We start from the raw sequence: 22,802 nt of genomic DNA, 5'->3' as shown, positions 1-22,802 counted from the left end.
GTTCTAGTGAGTTGTTGTCTGAGTGTGGAAGTTGGCTTGTGTGCTGTTATGAGTCCTAAGGGTCGCAGTAGTCTGGCTGTCAGTTCTGAGACACTGCTGCAAGCCTGAGACAGAGATGTTGGTAATGTGTTAAAGTGGCAGACATCCGCCAGGTCAGGGCCTTTTTCCTGCGGGCAGAACCGGGATGTTCTGCGAAGCAGTCACCCAGTTTATGCTTCATGCTACATTGGGGAAACGACACTGTGAGCAGCGAATGCAGTGGACTAGGTTGTGGCAAAAGTGCTGCTTCACCTGGCAGGTATGTTTGAGCCCTTGGATATTCAGGAGGGAGCAGGTAAATGGGCAGGTGTTACACATTCGGTGGTTGCAGGCGAAAGCGACTTGGCACCATGGGAGGTGGGTGTGGGGTGTTGCGAGTGAAGGAAGAGTGGACCCGAAGTGTTACCCCTGGCACGACGGGTGCGTGTTGGGACCGTAACCCACTCTCTCCTATTCACTCAATGTCGTCTTTAGCAGCTTTCCCTTATAACTGCGCTCTGTTCTGCACCTCGCCTTCTCATCTGCTTCCGAAAAAAAGCTTGGACATAAATATTTCACAGTGATATACTGGCCCAATGTGCACAGTCGAGTTGATACACTCGTGGAGATCTGCGTGGTCTTCTCCTGTTCTCTGTATCCCATGGTGAGGAGGGGAATGCCTGTCACTGGCCGCTCGGGTGTCATAGAAGAGTTTCAAAACAAAATGGTTGAATTGTCTGCCAGTGGAGAGAGCCCGGTTCCTGGGGACGTGACAAACAGCAGCAGGGAGACTGAATGAGAAGCAGCTGTTCGAGAAACTCTTTGCCGCTAGCAATTCTGAGAGCAATCTCAAATGTATTTCATAGTGAGCACGTCTCAGGTCACTCAAGCGGTGTGGGGCATCCGTCGCGGGCCGGCTCTCTGGCTCGTTGGTCTAGGCGTATGATTCTCGCTTTGGGTGATTTCCTGTGATGAGTTGCGAGAGGTCCCGGGTTCCAACCCCGGACGAGCCCGAGTTCATTTAACTTGACTTGTGCAAAACTGCCTGATTAATTTTCTCAAAACGCACCTTGGTGAAACGAGGTTGGGCTGTCTGGAGTACGGACAAGGCAGAAAACAGGGAAGTGAAATGGTTGGATGTAGTGTCCAATAGGTTGACGTGAGCTGTGCGGTGTTTGGGGAATGTCAGCAATCAAGGTAGATTGGCAAATTGGGACCGCTCTCCTCGGAGAACCGAAGTTTTCCAAGTCTGAGGGACCTAGAAACAGGAAATAATGTTGTGAAAATGCTCCCACACCTGAAAGGATCCACAACGATGCGGCAGAATGTTAAAGTCACCAGAGAAAAAAGTAAAAGTGACAGGAGGAAGAACGTTTTCGTACAGGGAGTGGTTAGTGTCAGTAAGTCCCTGTCGGACATTGACAAAGAGGAAGATTCAATGGACACTAAAGGGAATTCGGTGGTCACGTTCAGATGTGCAGATTTACGCTGAGAAGGCGAGAGAATGAAACAAATAGAGACACACGTTGACTTAAGTATAGAATCAGCAGAGCGAAGGTGGGCCGCATGGCCTCCGTCTGCGCAGCGACACATGCTGTGATTCAGCGTGAAATCACAGTTCGACCAACAGAATGTGGGAATTTACTAAAAACGTTTCTATTTACACAGCCTCCATACGTCTGCGAAACAGCATATCACACGACAGCAGTGGAGGTCTTTGACATCAGTCTCGAACGTGCATGCCGCGTGTCAGATGAAAAGCTGAAGTGTTCTGTGGGCAGCGGGCCACAACGTGGCAGCAGAGTGGCGCAGCGGGAGCGTGCTGGGCCCATAACCCAGAGGTCGATGGATCGAAACCATCCTCTGCTATTGCTCAATGTCGAGCTGCTTTCCTTTGCATCGACTTACCGAATGGCATACAGCATATCCATGCTCTTGCCAAATCCACTCCATTCAAGGAGTGTGGTTTTAGAAGTCTCAGTGGCATTCTGTTCTTCGGCGGTTTTCTCTGAACTGAATCGCAAAACCAGTTCTCTGCGATGCCAATCAGCTGGTCAAGTTGAAACAAATGCCTTGCATTTTCGTCCATTCCCTGCAGTAATTCGCTACCCTGGTTCAGACGTGAATGACAAGCATGACAAAAACCTCATCACGACTCAGACACAGTTCCCCCACTATTAGGACGGATACCACCGATTGTGAGTAACCTCAGAGAGAGAGAGAGAGAGAGAGAGACAGGCAGTCGGCGTGGACTCGATGGGCTGAACGGCTTGTGTCTGCGAGAATGGTGCTACGTGTTTATGCCGTCCCACTGCCTGTCTCTGGTTCAGAGAGGCTGCGGGAGCAAAACTGGTTCATTTTTAACCGTCCCTTCCGTGTTGGACTGCCTGCAGTCCCTCAGCTCAGGGCCGTGGGGAGGACTCTCAGTGAGTGAAGGTTTCACTCGGATTCTCTTCATCTGCGACACTTGGGGCTCAGATGTTAACTGCTGCGCGGTAGCAACAAAGAAAGCGATGCCCTCTTTGCAATAGACTTTCCCTAAGATTGCTGCGTGAAGACGATTTCTGAACACCAAGAAGGCTGCACAACAATGTCAATTGACCTGGTCGAAGAGACCTCGGTGTCCATTTCTCTCTGTCCTGCCAGCACAGCATCTTTCTATCTCTCCGATAACAGACCTTTGGAGAAAGTTCACAATCAAAGTTGTTCATGTTCCCCGCATTAATGCAACTGACACCTCTCACCCCAAGGGTTTCAGAGAGAGAGAGAGAGAGAGTGCAGAAGAGCGAATGGACTCTACCCGCACCCCACCCTACATCCCTCCACACCCACCAGAACAACGTGCAAGTAGAAATAAACTGCTTTAATTATCTCCCAGTGGAGGTAGTCCAGTTCCTGGGGATGAGACAAACATCAGCGCCCCGGGGACAGAATGACAAGCAGAAGTTCTGGAAACGCTTTGCTGCTTGCAATTCTTGGAGCAATGTGGAATGTACTTCACACTGAGCAAGTTTCAGCTGGCTCAGAGTCTCCAATGTACATTGCTGTGTTTGCCACCAGCTCAGAGAGAGAACGATAGGAAGGACGTAGGAGTGAATAACGATCCGCGTGAGAGGGCGAATAACTGTTAATGGAGACTGTTAGTGGCTAACAATACGTAGTGTGTCATAGCAGACGAGGTGATAACAAGGAGTCGTTTGTGTGATAGGGGTCAAGGACATGGGGGAGTTCAGGCCCTAAAGTTATGGAACTCGATATTGAAGACCGGAGGGCTGTGAGGTCTCCAAGTGGAAAAAGAGGTGTTGCTCTTTCATCTGGAGCTAGAACACTGCTGCATGCCTGAGACAGAGATGTTGGTCAGGGAACAGGGTGATGTGTTAAAGTGGCAGGCAGCCGCAAGGTCAGGGCCTTTTTCCTGCGGGCAGAACCGGGATGTTCTGCGAAGCAGTCACCCAGTTTATGCTTCATGCTACATTGGGGAAACGACACTGTGAGCAGCGAATGCAGTGGACTAGCTTGTGGCAAAAGTGCTGCTTCACCTGGCAGGTATGTTTGAGCCCTTGGATATTCAGGAGGGAGCAGGTAAATGGGCAGGTGTTACACATTCGGCGGTTGCAGGCGAAAGCGACTTGGCACTATGGGAGGTGGGTGTGGAGTGTTGCGAGTGAAGGAAGAGTGGGCCCGAAGTGTAACCCCTGGCACAACGGGTGCGTGTTGGGACCATAACCCATTCTCTCCTATTCACTCAATGACGTCTTTAGCAGCTTTCCCGTAGCGCTCTGTTCTGCACCTCGCCTTCTCATCTGCTTCCGAAAAAAGCTTGGGCATAAATATTTCACAGCGATATACTGGCTCAATGTGCACAGTCGAGTTGTTACACTCGTGGAGATCTGCGTGGTCTTCTCCTGTTCCCTGTATCCTATGGTGAGGAGGGCAATGCTTGTCACTGGCCGCACGGGTGTCAAAGAAGAGTTTCAAACCAAATTGGTTGAATTATCTGCCAGTGGAGAGAGCCCGATTCCTGGGGACGTGACAAACAGCAGCAGGGAGACTGAATGAGAAGCAGCTGTTCGAGAAACTCTTTGCCGCTTGCAATTCTTAGAGCAATCTCAAATGTATTTCATAGTGAGCACGTCTCAGGTCACTCAAGCGGTGCGGGGCATCCGTCGCGGGCCGGCTCTCTGGCTCGTTGGTCTAGGCGTATGATTCTCGCTTTGGGTGATTTCCTGTGATGAGTTGCGAGAGGTCCCGGGTTCAAATCCCGGACGAGCCCGAGTTCATTTAACTTGACTTGTGCAAAACTGCCTGATTAATTTTCTCAAAACGCACCTTGGTGAAACGAGGTTGGGCTGTCTGGAGTACGGACAAGGCAGAAAACAGGGAAGTGAAATGGTTGGATGTAGTGTCGAACAGGTTGACGTGAGCTGTGCGGTGTTTGGGGAATGTCAGCAATCAAGGTAGATTGGAAAATTGGGACCGCTCTCCTCGGAGAACCGAAGTTTTCCAAGTCTGAGGGACCTAGAAACAGGAAATAATGTTGTGAAAATGCTCCCACACCTGAAAGGATCCACAACGATGCGGCAGAATGTTAAAGTCACCAGGGAAAAAAGTAAAAGTGACAGGAGGAAGAACGTTTTCGTACAGGGAGTGGTTAGTGTCAGTAAGTCCCTGTCGGACATTGACAAAGAGGAAGATTCAATGGACACTAAAGGGAATTCGGTGGTCACGTTCAGATGTGCAGATTTACGCTGAGAAGGCGAGAGAATGAAACAAATAGAGACACACGTTGACTTAAGTATAGAACCAGCAGAGCGAAGGTGGGCCGCATGGCCTCCGTCTGCGCAGCGACACATGCTGTGATTCAGCGTGAAATCACAGTTCGACCAACAGAATGTGAGAATTTACTAAAAACGTTTCTATTTACACAGCCTCCATACGTCTGCGAAACAGCATATCACACGACAGCAGTGGAGGTCTTTGACATCAGTCTCGAACGTGCATGCCGCGTGCCAGATGAAAAGCTGAAGTGTTCTGTGGGCAGCAGGCCACAACGTGGCAGCAGAGTGGCGCCGCGGGAGCGTGCTGGGCCCATAACCCAGAGGTCGATGGATCGAAACTATCCTCGGCTATTGCTCAATGTCGAGTTGCTTTGCATCGAATGACATGCATGCCCTTGCCAAATCCACTCCATTCAAGGAGTGTGGTTTTAGAAGTCTCAGTGGCATTCTGTTCTTCGGCGGTTTTCTCTGAACTGAATCGCAAAACCAGTTCTCTGCGATGCCAATCAGCTGGTCAAGTTGAAACAAATGCCTTGCATTTTCGTCCATTCCCTGCAGTAATTCGCTACCCTGGTTCAGACGTGAATGACAAGCATGTCAAAAACCTCATCACGACTCAGACACAGTTCCCCCACTATTAGGACGGATACCACCGATTGTGAGTAACCTCAGAGAGAGAGAGAGAGAGAGAGACAGGCAGTCGGCGTGGACTCGATGGGCTGAACGGCTTGTGTCTGCGAGAATGGTGCTACGTGTTTATGCCGTCCCACTGCCTGTCTCTGGTTCAGAGAGGCTGCGGGAGCAAAACTGGTTCATTTTTAACCGTCCCTTCCGTGTTGGACTGCCTGCAGTCCCTCAGCTCAGGGCCGTGGGGAGGACTCTCAGTGAGTGAAGGTTTCACTCGGATTCTCTTCATCTGCGACACTTGGGGCTCAGATGTTAACTGCTGCGCGGTAGCAACAAAGAAAGCGATGCCCTCTTTGCAATAGACTTTCCCTAAGATTGCTGCGTGAAGACGATTTCTGAACACCAAGAAGGCTGCACAACAATGTCAATTGACCTGGGCGAAGAGTCCTCGGTGTCCATTTCTCTCTGTCCTGCCAGCACAGCATCTTTCTATCTCTCCGATAACAGACCTTTGGAGAAAGTTCACAATCAAAGTTGTTCATGTTCCCCGCATTAATGCAACTGACACCTCTCACCCCAAGGGTTTCAGAGAGAGAGAGAGAGAGAGTGCAGAAGAGCGAATGGACTCTACCCGCACCCCACCCTACATCCCTCCACACCCACCAGAACAACGTGCAAGTAGAAATAAACTGCTTTAATTATCTCCCAGTGGAGGTAGTCCAGTTCCTGGGGATGAGACAAACATCAGCGCCCCGGGGACAGAATGACAAGCAGAAGTTCTGGAAACGCTTTGCTGCTTGCAATTCTTGGAGCAATGTGGAATGTACTTCACACTGAGCAAGTTTCAGCTGGCTCAGAGTCTCCAATGTACATTGCTGTGTTTGCCACCAGCTCAGAGAGAGAACGATAGGAAGGACGTAGGAGTGAATAACGATCCGCGTGAGAGGGCGAATAACTGTTAATGGAGACTGTTAGTGGCTAACAATACGTAGTGTGTCATAGCAGACGAGGTGATAACAAGGAGTCGTTTGTGTGATAGGGGTCAAGGACATGGGGGAGTTCAGGCCCTAAAGTTATGGAACTCGATATTGAAGACCGGAGGGCTGTGAGGTCTCCAAGTGGAAAAAGAGGTGTTGCTCTTTCATCTGGAGCTAGAACACTGCTGCATGCCTGAGACAGAGATGTTGGTCAGGGAACAGGGTGATGTGTTAAAGTGGCAGGCAGCCGCAAGGTCAGGGCCTTTTTCCTGCGGGCAGAACCGGGATGTTCTGCGAAGCAGTCACCCAGTTTATGCTTCATGCTACATTGGGGAAACGACACTGTGAGCAGCGAATGCAGTGGACTAGCTTGTGGCAAAAGTGCTGCTTCACCTGGCAGGTATGTTTGAGCCCTTGGATATTCAGGAGGGAGCAGGTAAATGGGCAGGTGTTACACATTCGGCGGTTGCAGGCGAAAGCGACTTGGCACTATGGGAGGTGGGTGTGGAGTGTTGCGAGTGAAGGAAGAGTGGGCCCGAAGTGTAACCCCTGGCACAACGGGTGCGTGTTGGGACCATAACCCATTCTCTCCTATTCACTCAATGACGTCTTTAGCAGCTTCCCCGTAGCGCTCTGTTCTGCACCTCGCCTTCTCATCTGCTTCCGAAAAAAGCTTGGGCATAAATATTTCACAGCGATATACTGGCTCAATGTGCACAGTCGAGTTGTTACACTCGTGGAGATCTGCGTGGTCTTCTCCTGTTCCCTGTATCCTATGGTGAGGAGGGCAATGCTTGTCACTGGCCGCACGGGTGTCAAAGAAGAGTTTCAAACCAAATTGGTTGAATTATCTGCCAGTGGAGAGAGCCCGATTCCTGGGGACGTGACAAACAGCAGCAGGGAGACTGAATGAGAAGCAGCTGTTCGAGAAACTCTTTGCCGCTTGCAATTCTTAGAGCAATCTCAAATGTATTTCATAGTGAGCACGTCTCAGGTCACTCAAGCGGTGCGGGGCATCCGTCGCGGGCCGGCTCTCTGGCTCGTTGGTCTAGGCGTATGATTCTCGCTTTGGGTGATTTCCTGTGATGAGTTGCGAGAGGTCCCGGGTTCAAATCCCGGACGAGCCCGAGTTCATTTAACTTGACTTGTGCAAAACTGCCTGATTAATTTTCTCAAAACGCACCTTGGTGAAACGAGGTTGGGCTGTCTGGAGTACGGACAAGGCAGAAAACAGGGAAGTGAAATGGTTGGATGTAGTGTCGAACAGGTTGACGTGAGCTGTGCGGTGTTTGGGGAATGTCAGCAATCAAGGTAGATTGGAAAATTGGGACCGCTCTCCTCGGAGAACCGAAGTTTTCCAAGTCTGAGGGACCGAGAAACAGGAAATAATGTTGTGAAAATGCTCCCACACCTGAAAGGATCCACAACGATGCGGCAGAATGTTAAAGTCACCAGGGAAAAAAGTAAAAGTGACAGGAGGAAGAACGTTTTCGTACAGGGAGTGGTTAGTGTCAGTAAGTCCCTGTCGGACATTGACAAAGAGGAAGATTCAATGGACACTAAAGGGAATTCGGTGGTCACGTTCAGATGTGCAGATTTACGCTGAGAAGGCGAGAGAATGAAACAAATAGAGACACACGTTGACTTAAGTATAGAACCAGCAGAGCGAAGGTGGGCCGCATGGCCTCCGTCTGCGCAGCGACACATGCTGTGATTCAGCGTGAAATCACAGTTCGACCAACAGAATGTGAGAATTTACTAAAAACGTTTCTATTTACACAGCCTCCATACGTCTGCGAAACAGCATATCACACGACAGCAGTGGAGGTCTTTGACATCAGTCTCGAACGTGCATGCCGCGTGCCAGATGAAAAGCTGAAGTGTTCTGTGGGCAGCAGGCCACAACGTGGCAGCAGAGTGGCGCCGCGGGAGCGTGCTGGGCCCATAACCCAGAGGTCGATGGATCGAAACTATCCTCGGCTATTGCTCAATGTCGAGCTGCTTTGCATTGCATCGAATGTCATGCATGCCCTTGCCAAATCCACTCCATTCAAGGAGTGTGGTTTTAGAAGTCTCAGTGGCATTCTGTTCTTCGGCGGTTTTCTCTGAACTGAATCGCAAAACCAGTTCTCTGCGATACCAATCAGCTGGTCAAGTTGAAACAAATGCCTTGCATTTTCGTCCATTCCCTGCAGTAATTCGCTACCCTGGTTCAGACGTGAATGACAAGCATGACAAAAACCTCATCACGACTCAGACACAGTTCCCCCACTATTAGGACGGATACCACCGATTGTGAGTAACCTCAGAGAGAGAGAGAGAGAGAGAGACAGGCAGTCGGCGTGGACTCGATGGGCTGAACGGCTTGTGTCTGCGAGAATGGTGCTACTTGTTTATGCCGTCCCACTGCCTGTCTCTGGTTCAGAGAGGCTGCGGGAGCAAAACTGGTTCATTTTTAACCGTCCCTTCCGTGTTGGACTGCCTGCAGTCCCTCAGCTCAGGGCCGTGGGGAGGACTCTCAGTGAGTGAAGGTTTCACTCGGATTCTCTTCATCTGCGACACTTGGGGCTCAGATGTTAACTGCTGCGCGGTAGCAACAAAGAAAGCGATGCCCTATTTGCAATAGACTTTCCCTAAGATTGCTGCGTGAAGACGATTTCTGAACACCAAGAAGGCTGCACAACAATGTCAATTGACCTGGGCGAAGAGTCCTCGGTGTCCATTTCTCTCTGTCCTGCCAGCACAGCATCTTTCTATCTCTCCGATAACAGACCTTTGGAGAAAGTTCACAATCAAAGTTGTTCATGTTCCCCGCATTAATGCAACTGACACCTCTCACCCCAAGGGTTTCAGAGAGAGAGAGAGAGAGAGTGCAGAAGAGCGAATGGACTCTACCCGCACCCCACCCTACATCCCTCCACACCCACCAGAACAACGTGCAAGTAGAAATAAACTGCTTTAATTATCTCCCAGTGGAGGTAGTCCAGTTCCTGGGGATGAGACAAACATCAGCGCCCCGGGGACAGAATGACAAGCAGAAGTTCTGGAAACGCTTTGCTGCTTGCAATTCTTGGAGCAATGTGGAATGTACTTCACACTGAGCAAGTTTCAGCTGGCTCAGAGTCTCCAATGTACATTGCTGTGTTTGCCACCAGCTCAGAGAGAGAACGATAGGAAGGACGTAGGAGTGAATAACGATCCGCGTGAGAGGGCGAATAACTGTTAATGGAGACTGTTAGTGGCTAACAATACGTAGTGTGTCATAGCAGACGAGGTGATAACAAGGAGTCGTTTGTGTGATAGGGGTCAAGGACATGGGGGAGTTCAGGCCCTAAAGTTATGGAACTCGATATTGAAGACCGGAGGGCTGTGAGGTCTCCAAGTGGAAAAAGAGGTGTTGCTCTTTCATCTGGAGCTAGAACACTGCTGCATGCCTGAGACAGAGATGTTGGTCAGGGAACAGGGTGATGTGTTAAAGTGGCAGGCAGCCGCAAGGTCAGGGCCTTTTTCCTGCGGGCAGAACCGGGATGTTCTGCGAAGCAGTCACCCAGTTTATGCTTCATGCTACATTGGGGAAACGACACTGTGAGCAGCGAATGCAGTGGACTAGCTTGTGGCAAAAGTGCTGCTTCACCTGGCAGGTATGTTTGAGCCCTTGGATATTCAGGAGGGAGCAGGTAAATGGGCAGGTGTTACACATTCGGCGGTTGCAGGCGAAAGCGACTTGGCACTATGGGAGGTGGGTGTGGAGTGTTGCGAGTGAAGGAAGAGTGGGCCCGAAGTGTAACCCCTGGCACAACGGGTGCGTGTTGGGACCATAACCCATTCTCTCCTATTCACTCAATGACGTCTTTAGCAGCTTTCCCGTAGCGCTCTGTTCTGCACCTCGCCTTCTCATCTGCTTCCGAAAAAAGCTTGGGCATAAATATTTCACAGCGATATACTGGCTCAATGTGCACAGTCGAGTTGTTACACTCGTGGAGATCTGCGTGGTCTTCTCCTGTTCCCTGTATCCTATGGTGAGGAGGGCAATGCTTGTCACTGGCCGCACGGGTGTCAAAGAAGAGTTTCAAACCAAATTGGTTGAATTATCTGCCAGTGGAGAGAGCCCGATTCCTGGGGACGTGACAAACAGCAGCAGGGAGACTGAATGAGAAGCAGCTGTTCGAGAAACTCTTTGCCGCTTGCAATTCTTAGAGCAATCTCAAATGTATTTCATAGTGAGCACGTCTCAGGTCACTCAAGCGGTGCGGGGCATCCGTCGTGGGCCGGCTCTCTGGCTCGTTGGTCTAGGCGTATGATTCTCGCTTTGGGTGATTTCCTGTGATGAGTTGCGAGAGGTCCCGGGTTCAAATCCCGGACGAGCCCGAGTTCATTTAACTTGACTTGTGCAAAACTGCCTGATTAATTTTCTCAAAACGCACCTTGGTGAAACGAGGTTGGGCTGTCTGGAGTACGGACAAGGCAGAAAACAGGGAAGTGAAATGGTTGGATGTAGTGTCGAACAGGTTGACGTGAGCTGTGCGGTGTTTGGGGAATGTCAGCAATCAAGGTAGATTGGAAAATTGGGACCGCTCTCCTCGGAGAACCGAAGTTTTCCAAGTCTGAGGGACCGAGAAACAGGAAATAATGTTGTGAAAATGCTCCCACACCTGAAAGGATCCACAACGATGCGGCAGAATGTTAAAGTCACCAGGGAAAAAAGTAAAAGTGACAGGAGGAAGAACGTTTTCGTACAGGGAGTGGTTTAGTGTCAGTAAGTCCCTGTCGGACATTGACAAAGAGGAAGATTCAATGGACACTAAAGGGAATTCGGTGGTCACGTTCAGATGTGCAGATTTACGCTGAGAAGGCGAGAGAATGAAACAAATAGAGACACACGTTGACTTAAGTATAGAACCAGCAGAGCGAAGGTGGGCCGCATGGCCTCCGTCTGCGCAGCGACACATGCTGTGATTCAGCGTGAAATCACAGTTCGACCAACAGAATGTGGGAATTTACTAAAAACGTTTCTATTTACACAGCCTCCATACGTCTGCGAAACAGCATATCACACGACAGCAGTGGAGGTCTTTGACATCAGTCTCGAACGTGCATGCCGCGTGCCAGATGAAAAGCTGAAGTGTCCTGTGGGCAGCAGCCCACAACGTGACAGCAGAGTGGCGCAGCGGGAGCGTGCTGGGCCCATGACCCAGAGGTCGATGGATCGAAACCATCCTCTGCTATTGCTCAATGTCGAGCTGCTTTCCTTTGCATCGACTTACCGAATGGCATACATGCCCTTGCCAAATCCACTCCATTCAAGGCGCGTGGTTTTAGAAGTCTCAGTGGCATTCTGTTCTTCGGCGGTTTTCTCTGAACTGAATCGCAAAACCAGTTCTCTGCGATGCCAATCAGCTGGTCAAGTTGAAACAAATGTCTTGCATTTTCGTCCATTCCCTGCAGTAATTCGCTACCCTGGTTCAGACGTGAATGACAAGCATGTCAAAAACCTCATCACGACTCAGACACAGTTCCCCCACTATTAGGACGGATACCACCGATTGTGAGTAACCTCAGAGAGAGAGAGAGAGAGAGAGAGAGACAGGCAGTCGGCGTGGACTCGATGGGCTGAACGGCTTGTGTCTGCGAGAATGGTGCTACGTGTTTATGCCGTCCCACTGCCTGTCTCTGGTTCAGAGAGGCTGCGGGAGCAAAACTGGTTCATTTTTAACCGTCCCTTCCGTGTTGGACTGCCTGCAGTCCCTCAGCTCAGGGCCGTGGGGAGGACTCTCAGTGAGTGAAGGTTTCACTCGGATTCTCTTCATCTGCGACACTTGGGGCTCAGATGTTAACTGCTGCGCGGTAGCAACAAAGAAAGCGATGCCCTCTTTGCAATAGACTTTCCCTAAGATTGCTGCGTGAAGACGATTTCTGAACACCAAGAAGGCTGCACAACAATGTCAATTGACCTGGGCGAAGAGTCCTCGGTGTCCATTTCTCTCTGTCCTGCCAGCACAGCATCTTTCTTTCTCTCCGATAACAGACCTTTGGAGAAAGTTCACAATCAAAGTTGTTCATGTTCCCCGCATTAATGCAACTGACACCTCTCACCCCAAGGGTTTCAGAGAGAGAGAGAGAGAGAGTGCAGAAGAGCGAATGGACTCTACCCGCACCCGACCCTACATCCCTCCACACCCACCAGAACAACGTGCAAGTAGAAATAAACTGCTTTAATTATCTCCCAGTGGAGGTAGTCCAGTTCCTGGGGATGAGACAAACATCAGCGCCCCGGGGACAGAATGACAAGCAGAAGTTCTGGAAACGCTTTGCTGCTTGCAATTCTTGGAGCAATGTGGAATGTACTTCACACTGAGCAAGTTTCAGCTGGCTCAGAGTCTCCAATGTACATTGCTGTGTTTGCCACCAGCTCAGAGAGAGAACGATAGGAAGGACGTAGGAGTGAATAACGATCCGCGTGAGAGGGCGAATAACTGTTAATGGAGACTGTTAGTGGCTAACAATACGTAGTGTGTCATAGCAGACGAGGTGATAACAAGGAGTCGTTTGTGTGATAGGGGTCAAGGACATGGGGGAGTTCAGGCCCTAAAGTTATGGAACTCGATATTGAAGACCGGAGGGCTGTGAGGTCTCCAAGTGGAAAAAGAGGTGTTGCTCTTTCATCTGGAGCTAGAACACTGCTGCATGCCTGAGACAGAGATGTTGGTCAGGGAACAGGGTGATGTGTTAAAGTGGCAGGCAGCCGCAAGGTCAGGGCCTTTTTCCTGCGGGCAGAACCGGGATGTTCTGCGAAGCAGTCACCCAGTTTATGCTTCATGCTACATTGGGGAAACGACACTGTGAGCAGCGAATGCAGTGGACTAGCTTGTGGCAAAAGTGCTGCTTCACCTGGCAGGTATGTTTGAGCCCTTGGATATTCAGGAGGGAGCAGGTAAATGGGCAGGTGTTACACATTCGGCGGTTGCAGGCGAAAGCGACTTGACACTATGGGAGGTGGGTGTGGAGTGTTGCGAGTGAAGGAAGAGTGGGCCCGAAGTGTAACCCCTGGCACAACGGGTGCGTGTTGGGACCATAACCCATTCTCTCCTATTCACTCAATGACGTCTTTAGCAGCTTTCCCGTAGCGCTCTGTTCTGCACCTCGCCTTCTCATCTGCTTCCGAAAAAAGCTTGGGCATAAATATTTCACAGCGATATACTGGCTCAATGTGCACAGTCGAGTTGTTACACTCGTGGAGATCTGCGTGGTCTTCTCCTGTTCCCTGTATCCTATGGTGAGGAGGGCAATGCTTGTCACTGGCCGCACGGGTGTCAAAGAAGAGTTTCAAACCAAATTGGTTGAATTATCTGCCAGTGGAGAGAGCCCGATTCCTGGGGACGTGACAAACAGCAGCAGGGAGACTGAATGAGAAGCAGCTGTTCGAGAAACTCTTTGCCGCTTGCAATTCTTAGAGCAATCTCAAATGTATTTCATAGTGAGCACGTCTCAGGTCACTCAAGCGGTGTGGGGCATCCGTCGCGGGCCGGCTCTCTGGCTCGTTGGTCTAGGCGTATGATTCTCGCTTTGGGTGATTTCCTGTGATGAGTTGCGAGAGGTCCCGGGTTCAAATCCCGGACGAGCCCGAGTTCATTTAACTTGACTTGTGCAAAACTGCCTGATTAATTTTCTCAAAACGCACCTTGGTGAAACGAGGTTGGGCTGTCTGGAGTACGGACAAGGCAGAAAACAGGGAAGTGAAATGGTTGGATGTAGTGTCGAACAGGTTGACGTGAGCTGTGCGGTGTTTGGGGAATGTCAGCAATCAAGGTAGATTGGAAAATTGGGACCGCTCTCCTCGGAGAACCGAAGTTTTCCAAGTCTGAGGGACCGAGAAACAGGAAATAATGTTGTGAAAATGCTCCCACACCTGAAAGGATCCACAACGATGCGGCAGAATGTTAAAGTCACCAGGGAAAAAAGTAAAAGTGACAGGAGGAAGAACGTTTTCGTACAGGGAGTGGTTAGTGTCAGTAAGTCCCTGTCGGACATTGACAAAGAGGAAGATTCAATGGACACTAAAGGGAATTCGGTGGTCACGTTCAGATGTGCAGATTTACGCTGAGAAGGCGAGAGAATGAAACAAATAGAGACACACGTTGACTTAAGTATAGAACCAGCAGAGCGAAGGTGGGCCGCATGGCCTCCGTCTGCGCAGCGACACATGCTGTGATTCAGCGTGAAATCACAGTTCGACCAACAGAATGTGAGAATTTACTAAAAACGTTTCTATTTACACAGCCTCCATACGTCTGCGAAACAGCATATCACACGACAGCAGTGGAGGTCTTTGACATCAGTCTCGAACGTGCATGCCGCGTGCCAGATGAAAAGCTGAAGTGTTCTGTGGGCAGCAGGTCACAACGTGGCAGCAGAGTGGCGCAGCGGGAGCGTGCTGGGCCCATGACCCAGAGGTCGATGGATCGAAACCATCCTCTGCTATTGCTCAATGTCGAGCTGCTTTGCTTTGCATCGAATGACATGCATGCCCTTGCCAAATCCACTCCATTCAAGGCGCGTGGTTTTAGAAGTCTCAGTGGCATTCTGTTCTTCGGCGGTTTTCTCTGAACTGAATCGCAAAACCAGTTCTCTGCGATGCCAATCAGCTGGTCAAGTTGAAACAAATGTCTTGCATTTTCGTCCATTCCCTGCAGTAATTCGCTACCCTGGTTCAGACGTGAATGACAAGCATGTCAAAAACCTCATCACGACTCAGACACAGTTCCCCCACTATTAGGACGGATACCACCGATTGTGAGTAACCTCAGAGAGAGAGAGAGAGAGAGAGAGACAGGCAGTCGGCGTGGACTCGATGGGCTGAACGGCTTGTGTCTGCGAGAATGGTGCTACGTGTTTATGCCGTCCCACTGCCTGTCTCTGGTTCAGAGAGGCTGCGGGAGCAAAACTGGTTCATTTTTAACCGTCCCTTCCGTGTTGGACTGCCTGCAGTCCCTCAGCTCAGGGCCGTGGGGAGGACTCTCAGTGAGTGAAGGTTTCACTCGGATTCTCTTCATCTGCGACACTTGGGGCTCAGATGTTAACTGCTGCGCGGTAGCAACAAAGAAAGCGATGCCCTCTTTGCAATAGACTTTCCCTAAGATTGCTGCGTGAAGACGATTTCTGAACACCAAGAAGGCTGCACAACAATGTCAATTGACCTGGGCGAAGAGTCCTCGGTGTCCATTTCTCTCTGTCCTGCCAGCACAGCATCTTTCTTTCTCTCCGATAACAGACCTTTGGAGAAAGTTCACAATCAAAGTTGTTCATGTTCCCCGCATTAATGCAACTGACACCTCTCACCCCAAGGGTTTCAGAGAGAGAGAGAGAGAGAGAGTGCAGAAGAGCGAATGGACTCTACCCGCACCCGACCCTACATCCCTCCACACCCACCAGAACAACGTGCAAGTAGAAATAAACTGCTTTAATTATCTCCCAGTGGAGGTAGTCCAGTTCCTGGGGATGAGACAAACATCAGCGCCCCGGGGACAGAATGACAAGCAGAAGTTCTGGAAACGCTTTGCTGCTTGCAATTCTTGGAGCAATGTGGAATGTACTTCACACTGAGCAAGTTTCAGCTGGCTCAGAGTCTCCAATGTACATTGCTGTGTTTGCCACCAGCTCAGAGAGAGAACGATAGGAAGGACGTAGGAGTGAATAACGATCCGCGTGAGAGGGCGAATAACTGTTAATGGAGACTGTTAGTGGCTAACAATACGTAGTGTGTCATAGCAGACGAGGTGATAACAAGGAGTCGTTTGTGTGATAGGGGTCAAGGACATGGGGGAGTTCAGGCCCTAAAGTTATGGAACTCGATATTGAAGACCGGAGGGCTGTGAGGTCTCCAAGTGGAAAAAGAGGTGTTGCTCTTTCATCTGGAGCTAGAACACTGCTGCATGCCTGAGACAGAGATGTTGGTCAGGGAACAGGGTGATGTGTTAAAGTGGCAGGCAGCCGCAAGGTCAGGGCCTTTTTCCTGCGGGCAGAACCGGGATGTTCTGCGAAGCAGTCACCCAGTTTATGCTTCATGCTACATTGGGGAAACGACACTGTGAGCAGCGAATGCAGTGGACTAGCTTGTGGCAAAAGTGCTGCTTCACCTGGCAGGTATGTTTGAGCCCTTGGATATTCAGGAGGGAGCAGGTAAATGGGCAGGTGTTACACATTCGGCGGTTGCAGGCGAAAGCGACTTGACACTATGGGAGGTGGGTGTGGAGTGTTGCGAGTGAAGGAAGAGTGGGCCCGAAGTGTAACCCCTGGCACAACGGGTGCGTGTTGGGACCATAACCCATTCTCTCCTATTCACTCAATGACGTCTTTAGCAGCTTTCCCGTAGCGCTCTGTTCTGCACCTCGCCTTCTCATCTGCTTCCGAAAAAAGCTTGAGCATAAATATTTCACAGCGATATACTGGCTCAATGTGCACAGTCGAGTTGTTACACTCGTGGAGATCTGCGTGGTCTTCTCCTGTTCCCTGTATCCTATGGTGAGGAGGGCAATGCTTGTCACTGGCCGCACGGGTGTCAAAGAAGAGTTTCAAACCAAATTGGTTGAATTATCTGCCAGTGGAGAGAGCCCGATTCCTGGGGACGTGACAAACAGCAGCAGGGAGACTGAATGAGAAGCAGCTGTTCGAGAAACTCTTTGCCGCTTGCAATTCTTAGAGCAATCTCAAATGTATTTCATAGTGAGCACGTCTCAGGTCACTCAAGCGGTGTGGGGCATCCGTCGCAGGCCGGCTCTCTGGCTCGTTGGTCTAGGCGTATGATTCTCGCTTTGGGTGATTTCCTGTGATGAGTTGCGAGAGATCCCGGGTTCAAATGCCGGACGAGCCCGAGTCCATTTAACTTGACTTGTGCAAAACTGCCTGATTAATTTTCTCAAAACGCACCTTGGTGAAACGAGGTTGGGCTGTCTGGAGTACGGACAAGGCAGAAAACAGGGAAGTGAAATGGTTGGATGTAGTGTCGAACAGGTTGACGTGAGCTGTGCGGTGTTTGGGGAATGTCAGCAATCAAGGTAGATTGGAAAATTGGGACCGCTCTCCTCGGAGAATCGAAGTTTTCCAAGTCTGAGGGACCGAGAAACACGAAATAATGTTGTGAAAATGCTCCCACACGTGAAAGGATCCACAACGATGCGGCAGAATGTTAAAGTCACCAGGGAAAAAAGTAAAAGTGACAGGAGGAAGAACGTTTTCGTACAGGGAGTGGTTAGTGTCAGTAAGTCCCTGTCGGACATTGACAAAGAGGAAGATTCAATGGACACTAAAGGGAATTCGGTGGTCACGTTCAGATGTGCAGATTGACGCTGAGAAGGCGAGAGAATGAAACAAATAGAGACACACGTTGACTTAAGTATAGAACCAGCAGAGCGAAGGTGGGCCGCATGGCCTCCGTCTGCGCAGCGACACATGCTGTGATTCAGCGTGAAATCACAGTTCGACCAACAGAATGTGGGAATTTACTAAAAACGTTTCTATTTACACAGCCTCCACAGGTCTGCGAAACAGCATATCACACGACAGCAGTGGAGGTCTTTGACATCAGTCTCGAACGTGCATGCCGCGTGCCAGATGAAAAGCTGAAGTGTTCTGTGGGCAGCAGGTCACAACGTGGCCGCCGAGTGGCGCAGCGGGAGCGTGCTGGGCCCATAGTCCCGAGGTCGATGGATCGAAACCATCCTCTGCTATTGCTCAATGTCGAGCTGCTTTCCTTTGCATCGACTTACCGAATGGCATACATGCCCTTGCCAAATCCACTCCATTCAAAGAGCGTGGTTTTAGAAGTCTCAGTGGCATTCTGTTCTTCGGCGGTTTTCTCTGAACTGAATCGCAAAACCAGTTCTCTGCGATGCCAATCAGCTGGTCAAGTTGAAACAAATGTCTTGCATTTTCGTCCATTCCCTGCAGTAATTCGCTACCCTGGTTCAGACGTGAATGACAAGCATGACAAAAACCTCATCACGACTCAGACACAGTTCCCCCACTATTAGGACGGATACCACCGATTGTGAGTAACCTCAGAGAGAGAGAGAGAGAGAGACAGGCAGTCGGCGTGGACTCGATGGGCTGAACGGCTTGTGTCTGCGAGAATGGTGCTACGTGTTTATGCCGTCCCACTGCCTGTCTCTGGTTCAGAGAGGCTGCGGGAGCAAAACTGGTTCATTTTTAACCGTCCCTTCCGTGTTGGACTGCCTGCAGTCCCTCAGCTCAGGGCCGTGGGGAGGACTCTCAGTGAGTGAAGGTTTCACTCGGATTCTCTTCATCTGCGACACTTGGGGCTCAGATGTTAACTGCTGCGCGGTAGCAACAAAGAAAGCGATGCCCTCTTTGCAATAGACTTTCCCTAAGATTGCTGCGTGAAGACGATTTCTGAACACCAAGAAGGCTGCACAACAATGTCAATTGACCTGGGCGAAGAGTCCTCGGTGTCCATTTCTCTCTGTCCTGCCAGCACTGCATCTTTCTATCTCTCCGATAACAGACCTTTGGAGAAAGTTCACAATCAAAGTTGTTCATGTTCCCCGCATTAATGCAACTGACACCTCTCACCCCAAGGGTTTCAGAGAGAGAGAGAGAGAGAGAGAGTGCAGAAGAGCGAATGGACTCTACCCGCACCCCACCCTACATCCCTCCACACCCACCAGAACAACGTGCAAGTAGAAATAAACTGCTTTAATTATCTCCCAGTGGAGGTAGTCCAGTTCCTGGGGATGAGACAAACATCAGCGCCCCGGGGACAGAATGACAAGCAGAAGTTCTGGAAACGCTTTGCTGCTTGCAATTCTTGGAGCAATGTGGAATGTACTTCACACTGAGCAAGTTTCAGCTGGCTCAGAGTCTCCAATGTACATTGCTGTGTTTGCCACCAGCTCAGAGAGAGAACGATAGGAAGGACGTAGGAGTGAATAACGATCCGCGTGAGAGGGCGAATAACTGTTAATGGAGACTGTTAGTGGCTAACAATACGTAGTGTGTCATAGCAGACGAGGTGATAACAAGGAGTCGTTTGTGTGATAGGGGTCAAGGACATGGGGGAGTTCAGGCCCTAAAGTTATGGAACTCGATATTGAAGACCGGAGGGCTGTGAGGTCTCCAAGTGGAAAAAGGGGTGTTGCTCTTTCATCTGGAGCTAGAACACTGCTGCATGCCTGAGACAGAGATGTTGGTCAGGGAACAGGGTGATGTGTTAAAGTGGCAGGCAGCCGCAAGGTCAGGGCCTTTTTCCTGCGGGCAGAACCGGGATGTTCTGCGAAGCAGTCACCCAGTTTATGCTTCATGCTACATTGGGGAAACGACACTGTGAGCAGCGAATGCAATGCACTAGGTTGTGGCAAAAGTGCTGCTTCACCTGGGCAGGTATGTTTGAGCCCTTGGATATTCAGGAGGGAGCAGGTAAATGGGCAGGTGTTACACATTCGGCGGTTGCAGGCGAAAGCGACTTGGCACTATGGGAGGTGGGTGTGGGGTGTTGCGAGTGAAGGAAGAGTGGACCCGAAGTGTAACCCCTGGCACAACGGGTGCGTGTTGGGACCATAACCCACTCTCTCCTATTCACTCAATGTCGTCTTTAGCAGCTTTCCCTTATTCCTGCGCTCTGTTCTGCACCTCGCCTTCTCATCTGCTTCCGAAAAGAGCTTGGGCATAAATATTTCACAGTGATATACTGGCCCAATGTGCACAGTCGAGTTGATACACTCGTGGAGTTCTGCGTGGTCTTCTCCTGTTCTCTGTATCCTGTGGTGAAGAGGGCAATGCTTGTCACTGGCCGCTCGGGTGTCATAGAAGAGTTTCAAAACAAAATGGTTGAATTATCTGCCAGTGGAGAGAGCCTGATTCCTGGGGACGTGACAAACAGCAGCAGGGAGACTGAATGAGAAGCAGCTGTTCGAGAAACTCTTTGTTGCTTGCAATTCTTAGAGCAATCTCAAACGTATTTCATAGTGAACAAGTTTCAGCTGGCTCAGAGTCTCCAATGTACATTGCTGTGTTTGCCGCAAGCTCGGAGAGAGAACAATAGGATGGACGTAGGCGTGAATAACGATCCGTGTGAGAGGGCAAATACCTGTTATTTGGAGACTGTTCGTGGCTCACAATTCGTAGTGTGTCATAGCAGACGAGGTGATAACAAGGAGTCGATTGTGTGATAGGGGGTCAAGGACATGGGGGAGTTCAGGGCCTAAAGTTATGGAACTCGATATTGAAGACCGGAGGGCTATAAGGTCTCCAAGTGGAAATTGAGGCGTTGTTCTTTCATCTGGAGCTAGAACACTGCTGCAAGCCTGAGACAGAGATGTTGGCCAGGGAACAGGGTGATGTGTTAAAGTGGCAGGCAACCACAAGATCAAGACCTGTTTAGTGAAACTGACACCTCTCACCCAAGGGATTCAGAGAGATGGAGACAGCAGAAGAGCAAAAGTGCTAGATCACTTTTCCACATAAGCATCTTCGTTATACGAGATAGGACTGTGAGAAGTAGGGGATGGGGCTGAACTACCAATGCAGCGAACACAGTGAAGGGAAACTCTTGTTCAAAGTTAGAACAGGTATTGCAGATTGTTCGCCCACACAATCCGAGTCTGAGTGAATCCTCCAGCTGCGTTATTGCTCAAATCTGAGAGTGAAATTTTAGGAAGAGGGGAATTGACGTGATTGGAGACAGTCCTGGACAGGTTGTCGTGAATTGTGCCGTGTATGAGGAATGTCAATAATGAAGGCAGATTGGAAAGTTGGGACAGTTCTCCTTGGAGAACATAAGTGTGAAATCTGGTCCAGTTGACGTTTTCCAAGACATGAGGGGTCTAGACAGAGAAAATAATACAGTGAAAATGTTACCACGCCTGAAAGGATCGCTAACAATTAGGTAGCGTCTTGAGGAAAGGAAGGAAAAATGACATTATGAAGAACGTTTTCCTGCAGGGAGTGGTTCGGGTCAGATTTACACAGTTGCGCTGGCACCCTTGTGGAGCTCTGAGTTGTCTTGTCCTCTTCTGTCGGTGTGTTCTGACCTCAAGTGTGAAACCTCTTCTCTCAGATGGTAATGAACTGGTGAAGTTGAAACACATGACTTGCTGTTTTTTGTCCATTTCCTGCGGTAAAGAAACAGACGCCCGTGTAACAAAGTACTTTCTGCAGGATTGCTGTGACAAGGCAAATTCTGAACACCAAACAGGCTGCACAAGAAGGCACTCGTATCAATTTACCTGTGGGAAGACTCCGGTGTCCATTTCTGTCTGTCCCGATAACACATCACCTTGCCATTTCTCCGATAACAGACCTTTGGAACAAGTTCAAAGTTGCCATTTGATGCGTTCGTGTCAATAACGTCTCCTACCCCCTGTGATAGTGAGAGAGAGCAGAAGAGCGAATGGGCTCTGCCTTCCACCAGCACAGCTTGCAAGTAGAAACAAAATGGTTCAATTATCCGGTAGTGGAGAGAGCCCGGTCCCTGGGGACGGGACAAACAGCAGTGTTCTGGGAACAGGGAGACAGATTGAGAAGCAGATGTTCTTGAAACTCGTTGCTGTTTGAAATTCTGGGAGCAATATACAACGTATTTCATACTGAGCAAGTCTCAGCTGCTTCTGGAGCTGGCTGCGCCCATGGCATGTAGCTCGTTGGTCTCAGGGTATGAACAGGTTGACGTGAATGGTGCCGTGCCTGAGGAGTGTCAGCAATGAAGGTAGGTTGGAAAGTTGGGACAGATCTCCTTGGACCTGTGGTTCTGTGGAGGAGGATCATAAGACACAGAATATAGAATAAAAGATTATAGTGTCATGTAACATAAATGATATATTGAAGAAACCTAGATTGCTGTTGAGTCTTTCATCTTTTAAAACGGGTTGTAGATTTCGGTTCATTAATCTGTAAATCCCAGAACTTTTTAAAAGTCACATTCTCCAGGTAACCTAAGGTTTATAAAAGAAGGTGACACCTCAGGTCTGGCAATGCATGAAAGCTGTGAGGGTAGGGTCTATCTGTATCCTAATCTTGAGTGAGACTGGTTTTATTTCCAAATATATAACCCTGAAAACGCAGATTCACCCCAAAGACTTCTATATGTGAGTGCTTGCATGAGAGAGAGTGGGTGAGTTTGCGTGTGCATGCTGGGTATGATGTGTGTGTGTGTGTGTGTGTGTGTGTGTGTGTGTGTGTGTGTGTGTGTGTGTGTGTGTGTGTGTGTGTGTGTGTGAGAGAGAGATGGAGTATAAGCGTGTGAGATGGTGTGTGCGTGGGTTTGAGTGTGGGGATGTATTACTGTGTGTCTGAGAGAGAGCATGTCAGTGAGAGTCTGCATGAGCGTGTGAGTATGTAAGAGAGTGTGCTTGTGTGTGTGAGAGTGTATTGTGTAGCTGGGTGTCCTGTAGTG

The 22,802-nt window shown here is 49.8% G+C and overlaps 1 protein-coding gene and 1 non-coding gene across 2 annotated transcripts in view; both read left to right on the top strand.

Moving 5' to 3' along the window:
* LOC132807619 (zinc finger protein 239-like) overlaps positions 1 to 22,802 on the top strand; it is a 58,567-nt gene that overhangs the window by 20,361 nt on the left and 15,404 nt on the right. The window lies entirely within an intron of this gene.
* trnam-cau (transfer RNA methionine (anticodon CAU)) lies at positions 1,816 to 1,887 on the top strand. The gene has a single exon. It is a non-coding gene; the product is annotated as a tRNA-Met (tRNA).

This window comes from Hemiscyllium ocellatum (assembly GCF_020745735.1).
Source record: "Hemiscyllium ocellatum isolate sHemOce1 chromosome 27 unlocalized genomic scaffold, sHemOce1.pat.X.cur. SUPER_27_unloc_19, whole genome shotgun sequence".
Lineage (NCBI taxonomy): Eukaryota > Metazoa > Chordata > Chondrichthyes > Orectolobiformes > Hemiscylliidae > Hemiscyllium > Hemiscyllium ocellatum.
The sequence above is the reverse complement of the archived record's forward strand: the minus strand, read 5'-3'. Positions and strand labels throughout refer to the sequence as shown.